Source organism: Apteryx rowi, unplaced genomic scaffold (assembly GCF_003343035.1).
Source record: "Apteryx rowi isolate R43461 unplaced genomic scaffold, aptRow1 scaffold_112, whole genome shotgun sequence".
NCBI lineage: Eukaryota > Metazoa > Chordata > Aves > Apterygiformes > Apterygidae > Apteryx > Apteryx rowi.
The window spans coordinates 1,951,765-1,958,773 of record NW_020447331.1 but is presented as its reverse complement, the minus strand read 5'-3'; positions in this window follow the sequence as shown (position 1 = coordinate 1,958,773).

The window sequence follows — 7,009 nt, the reverse complement described above, 5'->3', positions numbered from 1 at the left end:
CGCGGGGGCGCCGGGAGCTGCTTCCTCGGGGCCCCAAGCAATAACCGGGAAGTTGTAAAGCGAACGAAATCAAAGAGCCCGACTCTCCTGGGCTGACTTAGTGCCTTAGATTCCACTGTGAGCGAAGCGTATAATTAGTTTTATTAATTTCTTTTCTTCCCGACTCCAAGAGATCGCTCTCTTTTTCAATATAGAAGATTATGATTCTTTCCCTCTAGAAAGGAATTATCAGAACTGGTGGGAATATTTTTCTTTCTGGGTTTTGGAGAATGCAAAACAATATTCTGCTTTTTCATTAATGCCTAGTTAGTCTACGAGGTGGGTTTATTATTCTTACTATTTTCACATGCACTGGTAAATCCATGCTGTTAAAATAGACTTTGCATAGAGAATTTATGGGAGCTGGGAGTCATGCCTTTAATTTTGTCTCATTTATTCCCTTTGTCTGTTGTCTTGTAATTTATAAACCCAACTGCACACCGCTGTTTTGAGGATTCGCTAAACAGCAGCGAGTGAAGGAACAAGCGTAGTGTTACCAGGGTGCTGGGCACTGCCTACGAACCCGAAGAATACCATTTCCATCAGATTATACGCCTCTGTGATTTCAAATATAGACCTGCCCTTTGGGGGTGGGGAGAATAGCTGCTGCTCCAGGGAGATGAGCGCTGTGCTCTACCTGGGATGGTGGGGCAGGGAAACACGCTAAGCCTCAGATGAGGTGACAGGTGGCTGGATTGAGACCTGTTTGTTTTGAATTCAGCTACTGGCTCTGTCTGCATTAGCGTTTTAGTTCTCGTCAGGAGTGTGCTTTTGAAGTGAATTTCCCGGCCCCCTACACACACACGCACACAGAGGAGTATTTTCAAACAATGCAAACTGGATTCCTTTCCCATTAAACTAAACTAGATGTACTCCAGCTACAGCATCAGACTAGGGCTAATCTAGTAAACCTCCGAATTGTGTGTAATGTAAATGTCACATTTTCAGCACTGCCTATTTCACTCTACAGTTCCTCTCCTCTTGTGCTGCACTACTTGCTGATGTAGATATAGCTGGTGTTGGACAAAAGAGGGCCCTGCTTCTTAATCAGAGCTTTGTGAAATTGCTTCAGTAATTAAGGATGGGCAAGTGTAAAGGTGAAAGTTTGCTAAAAGGAGGAGCTGACCTGAACACAGAAATGACTTTTTAGTATTTTCCCATTTGTGCCAGAAGCTGTGTCTCAGACCATACTTTACTATCTTTTGAGCAATTTTATTTCTTGGTTAAAATGGTTAAAGGCTAAGTTTCTTTTTGAATCTGCTGCAATGTGTGGAAAGTTGTGCCTGTGCAGAAATACAAGCTCAGTGTTGCCCAGAAGAGTCACTCGTGCGTGGATGCACATCCACACTTATTTGCAGCTCTTCTATCTTGTTCTCTTATTTCTTCCTGTCTGCTTCAATTCACCCCAGTGCTTAATTTTCTGCACCTTGTCAGTTGCTTTGATCTCTTTGATCTCTTTGAGTTTTCTTTCAATGACTACTCCTCAGAACCCATATTCTCTATCAGTCTCCTGCTTTCTAGGATCAGAAATGGTAGGCGATTATTTTTGTGTCATAAAACACATGCATAACAGCATACTGCACCTGCAGATAAGGTATTGTGGGGAAAAAACACAAAAGGCTTTTATTGCCTATATACCACTTGGGCTGGTGCCCAAAATTAAGATGCTTAAAATCTTCTGCACGCTTAACCTCTGAGCCTTGAAGCAGCTAAACTCCATAAACCTTTCACAAGGGATGGGGGGTGGAGAGTGGAAATGAAGTGCTATCTCTCCTGGTGACCATGCTTTTAAAGAGAGCATTGACCTCTTGCACAGCTTTTGAAAAAAGAACTTTGGTACTTATCTGCCAGAGATAGTCCGGTCTGTGGACCTGCAGTGGAGGGAGGAACTGTTGCACAGTGCTGAGTAAGGAGCCCAAACTGGAGCAGGGCGGAGTTGAAGACACACCTCTGTCCTTGCTATTGGAGGCTCCTAGATTAGATCACTCCTCATTCCACATGCTGGCTTTTGTAATCCCGTTTTGAGATATTCAGCTCTATGCATATGCCACAGAGGGAACCAAGGGCTGTGGACACCACAGTTGTAGCTGTGCCTACTGAAGTCAACAGGGATGTCTGCACTGTCAAATAAGTTAACTCCCTCAGTGATTTCCCTTAGGACCTGGGGGTGATCTGTGGATCCCAGCTGGATCTCAGTCACTTGGTCATCCAGACTGCATAAGAATTAGTTAGATTATCTTTTGGAGTGAATCACTCCCCTCCCAAACAAAACCCAGGTGTGGTTTTGGGGCTGGTTCACTCAAGGAAACTCCTCCATCTGTATCCCTCCAAACACCCCAGGAAGTAGGAGTAAAGCTACGTGAGGTCTGGCTCCCCCTGCTCTACACAGGTCTCCAAAACTTTCCCAGCTGACTTTGCACCTGTAAGCACATCTGTATGCTCTCAAACTATTGTCGAGTGCAGCAACGCATACCTCCAATTTCATGTCGTAAAAATAACATCCTAGTGATTTGCAACATGACCCATAGGTTATTTCAGATTCTTTAAACTTGGATTTCCCATAAGTCCCCACCTCTGAAATAATACTTTTCATTTTAGGGCCAAAAAGATCTATTACAGTGCAGGGCTTTCAGAAAACCCAAACTTGCATGGTTATATAGTCCTTTAATGTATACTCCATACACGGTACTGTACTTCTGAGCTTAGAGATGATGGATCATCCATGTAGCAGGCGCATTTAGCTGTTATGTAGCTGATATGATCCAGGGATCTTTGTAGGGCTAGCTCTGGTTTCTTAAGCTTTATAGTTTTGAGAATTAGGCACCTAAGTTATTTTGTTGCTCCACTACTATCTCATCTTTAACCTTACACACATCTGACAACCAGAGATTAAAAAGATCATGTTGATTTGAAATCAGAATTCCTCCTAACTTGGATGTGGAATGCTGTACTCCCATTGTTATTGCTATTGAAAGATATTCACTATGAGAAGAAATAGCTCTTCTTGTTATATGTTTATATTTTCTTCTTAGAGACCAGATGTCTCAGTAAAACAAGAATTAGTATCATGTTCTGTAAGCATGTTTCGCAGACATTCACCCAACTAGAAGGAAGACTGTGTGGGCCCACTGCTGAATGGGGTGGGTACCCTGGTGACGAAGGATACAAAGAAGGCAGAGTTACTGAATGCTGCCTTTGCTTCAGTCTTTACTGCTCAGGCCAGCCCTCAGGAACCCCAGACCCTGGAGGCAAGAGAGAAAGTCTGGAGAAAGGAAGCCTTTCCCTTAGTAGAGGAGGATGGGGTTAGAGATCATTTAAGCAAACCTGACACCCACAAATCCATCAGCCCCGATGGAATGCACCCACGAGTGCTGAGGGAGCTGGCGGACGTTATTGCTAAGCCACTCTCCATCATCTTTGAAAGGTCATGGAGAACAGGAGAGGTGCCTGAAGACTGGAGGAAAGCCAATGTCACCCCAGTCTTCAAAAAGGGCAAGAAGGAGGACCCAGGCAACTACAGGCCAGTCAGCCTCACCTGCATCCCTGGAAAGGTGATGGAGCAGCTCATCCTGGAGGCCATCTCTAAGCACGTGGAGGACAAGAAGGTGATCAGGAGTAGTCAGCATGGCTTCACCAAGGGGAAATCATGCCTAACCAATCTGATAGCCTTCTCTGATGGAATGACTGGCTGGGGAGATGAGGGGAGAGCAGTGGATGTTGTCTMCCTTGACTTCAGCAAGGCTTTTGACACTGTCTCCCATAGCATCCTCATAGACAAGCTCAGGAAGTGTGGTTTAGATGAGTGGCCAGTGAGGTGGATTGAGAACTGGCTGAATGGCAGAGCTCAGAGGGTTGTGATCAGCAGCAGAGAGTCTAGCTGGAGGCCTGTAGCTAGCGGTGTCCCCCAGAGGTCAGTACTGGGTCCAGTCTTGTTCAACTTCTTCATCAATGACCTGGATGAAGGGACAGAGTGCACCCTCAGCAAGTTTGCTGATGATACAAAACTGGGAGGAGTGGCTGATACACCAGAGGACTGTGCTGCCATTCAGAGAGACCTGGACAGGCTGGAGAGGTGGGCAGAGAGGAACCTCATGAAGTTCAACAAAGGCAAGTGCAGGGTCCTGCACCTGGGGAGGAATAACCCCATGCACCAGGACAGGTTGGGGGTTGACCTGCTGGAAAGCAGCTCTGCCGAGAAGGACCTGGGAGTGCTGGTGGACACCAAGTTAAGCATGAGGCAGCAATGTGCCCTTGTGGCCAAGAAGGCCAATGGTATTCTGGGCTGCATCAGGAAGAGTGTTGCCAGCAGGTCGAGGGAGGTGATTCTCCCCCTCTACTCAGCCCTGGTGAGGCCACATCTGGAGTACTGCGTCCAGTTCTGGGCTCCCCAGTACAAGAGGGATGTGGCACTACTGGAGCAAGTCCAGTGAAGGGCTACGAAGATGATTAGGGGACTGGAACATCTCTCTTATGAGGAAAGACTGAGAGAGCTTGGCCTGTTTAGCCTGGAGAAGAGAAGGCTGAGAGGAGATCTTATCAACGTGTACAAGTATCTGAAGGGAGGGTGTCGAGAGGATGGGACCAGACTCTTTTCAGTGGTGCCCAGCGACAGGACGCGAGGCAACGGGCACAAACTGAAACACAGATGCTTCCATGTGAACATGAGGAAATACTTTTTCACTGTGAGGGTGACAGAGCCCTGGAACAGGTTGCCCAGAGAGGTTGTGAAGTCTCCTTCTCTGGAGATATTCAAAAGCCATCTGGACACAATGCTGGACGATGTGCTCTAGGTGACCCTGCTTGAGCAGGGGTGTTGGACTAGATGATCTCCAGAGGTCCCTTCCAACCTCAACCACTCTGTGATTCTGTGATTCTGTGATGGTTATGACACCCTTGAATTATTTAATGGCTTCCATTTCTTTTTTCAGTAGAGTTTTATGAGAACTGAGATAAATTATGCTCCATTTGGCATATAAGCGCTATGCTGCATCATTGCTCTATCAGACTTGAGTGTTTAAACACCATGGTGGAGTTAGGGGCACTGGGCGATTAAACCACTTCCTAGTGAAGTCAGTGGACGTCCTTCCACTGAGTTCTGTGAAACTTAATCATGCCGTTAGCTAAGGTAAGTGTGTGACTTGAGAGCTCCTTAGTGGATGGTGTCTTTCCATGGCTTTCTAGTGAATTGGAGCTGAATCCACAAACGGGGTTTAGGTTCTGAATTGTAACACCTGATTTGTCGTCTCTTTGCCCTCCAGTGGAATCCTCAGACCTAAGTCAGTCATCAAGTTCTTGTAAAGCTGTCACCTGAGATTCATCAAAGCTGGCATGCCTAAACTAGCTGGTAGAGAATAGTACAGACAGGGATAGTTAGAGTCCTAATAGTTTCTGGAAAATCATTCTTTCATTCATGTTACAGAGTCCAATAATCTCCCAAGGTCAGGTGCTTTAAAGAATTTGGTCATTTCTCACATACAAGAAGAAATGATGCTGCCTCAGTTCATCGAAAGCCTTAATAGTTCAGATAGCTTCCTTGGGGTATGAGAGACCAAGGTTTCAGTCTCTCATCTCACTGAAGGAACTTGAACCCATATCTCCCAGGAGAGTACTGAAAGCCACCAGACTGTAAGCTATTTTTGAGTGAGCCATGCTCAGTCTGTCCCACTGAAGCTGTTCAGCTTTGTATGGGCTCATTAATTATCTATTCAGTCAGTGAGAAAAAAAAAAAAGAAAAGAAAAGAATGACAATGGCTCCTTATATCAGATGCAGAAAGGGGATGAGATTGCTCTTAAGTCCTTCTGTAATGAATATTCAGATGTTCCACAACATCTTCAGCAGGAGTTACTTAGAGACGCCCACCAGAAAGATCTGAAAGTTTTGCTTTTAGGGCATGCTCATGGGAGAGTTACGTTCATGTGTCCTCAGACAGGGAAGTGATTGAGCCTCTGTGTCTCACATATCCTGCATGACTGGTATAACCCCAATGCTACTAGATATTGGCTCCTCTTGATTCTGTTGGATTGGAGCCATTCTGATACATCTGTTGGACCAGGCCTCATGACTGACCTAGGCAGGGACATACCTAGTTTGTGACTTGTGTTGGGACTTATGCACGAAATAAGCACAGATCTGTTCCACACTGCCACTGCTTGCTGACTCTGCATGTGTCCCCAGCAGAAATACTGGGAACTGTAGAATTCAAGCATCTCCAAAAGCCGACACATATCATGAGAATCTTGGTATTGCAAATATTTGAGATTCATGATATTTGACATAACATGAGAAATATAATGAGTCTCTGAGGTCAGGAAGGTTACTTCCTGAATTGAGACCTAGATGTTTTATCTGCATTTAGCCTATAACCTTTGATGTCACTACTAAGAAGCAATGAGAACATCTGCATGCTTCTAAACATATGATTTTTGATGTCCAGCATAGTGCAGCTTGCCACACCATACAGGAAAGATCTGAAAGTGAGATGAGTTGCAAATCACAGAGATATCTGCAACTCGAGAACAGAGAGTAGAAATTCTAATTGCCATGTTTATCACATCAGCAAACACATTTTTTTCTAAAGCTCTCTCTGGAAGCTTATGGCTCTGTTAACTACTTTCAACATAGTAATTTGTGACTAAATGTGATCTGTGGCAAAATTGCTGAGATTGCCAAAGCCACAGAGTTTTTGATTGAAGCATCCAGGCTGTATCTTGGAGGAAACTTTTCCACTGCAAGATTTTAATTGGTGTATTCCAGCAAATGAAAATGAAGTAATTCACATGTCAGTGGAGGCCTAGATTCGTAGGAATTGCTATCAAACTGACTTGAGCAGTGAGCATAACTTAATTAAAATGCAGTACTTTTTTCTAGAAAATAGCAACCATGTTTCAAACATAACAGGAAGGAGGTATATAGCACATGCATCTTGCCAGCAGGAGAACCACTAGTCCCTTGCATCTCTGACCTCCCTTT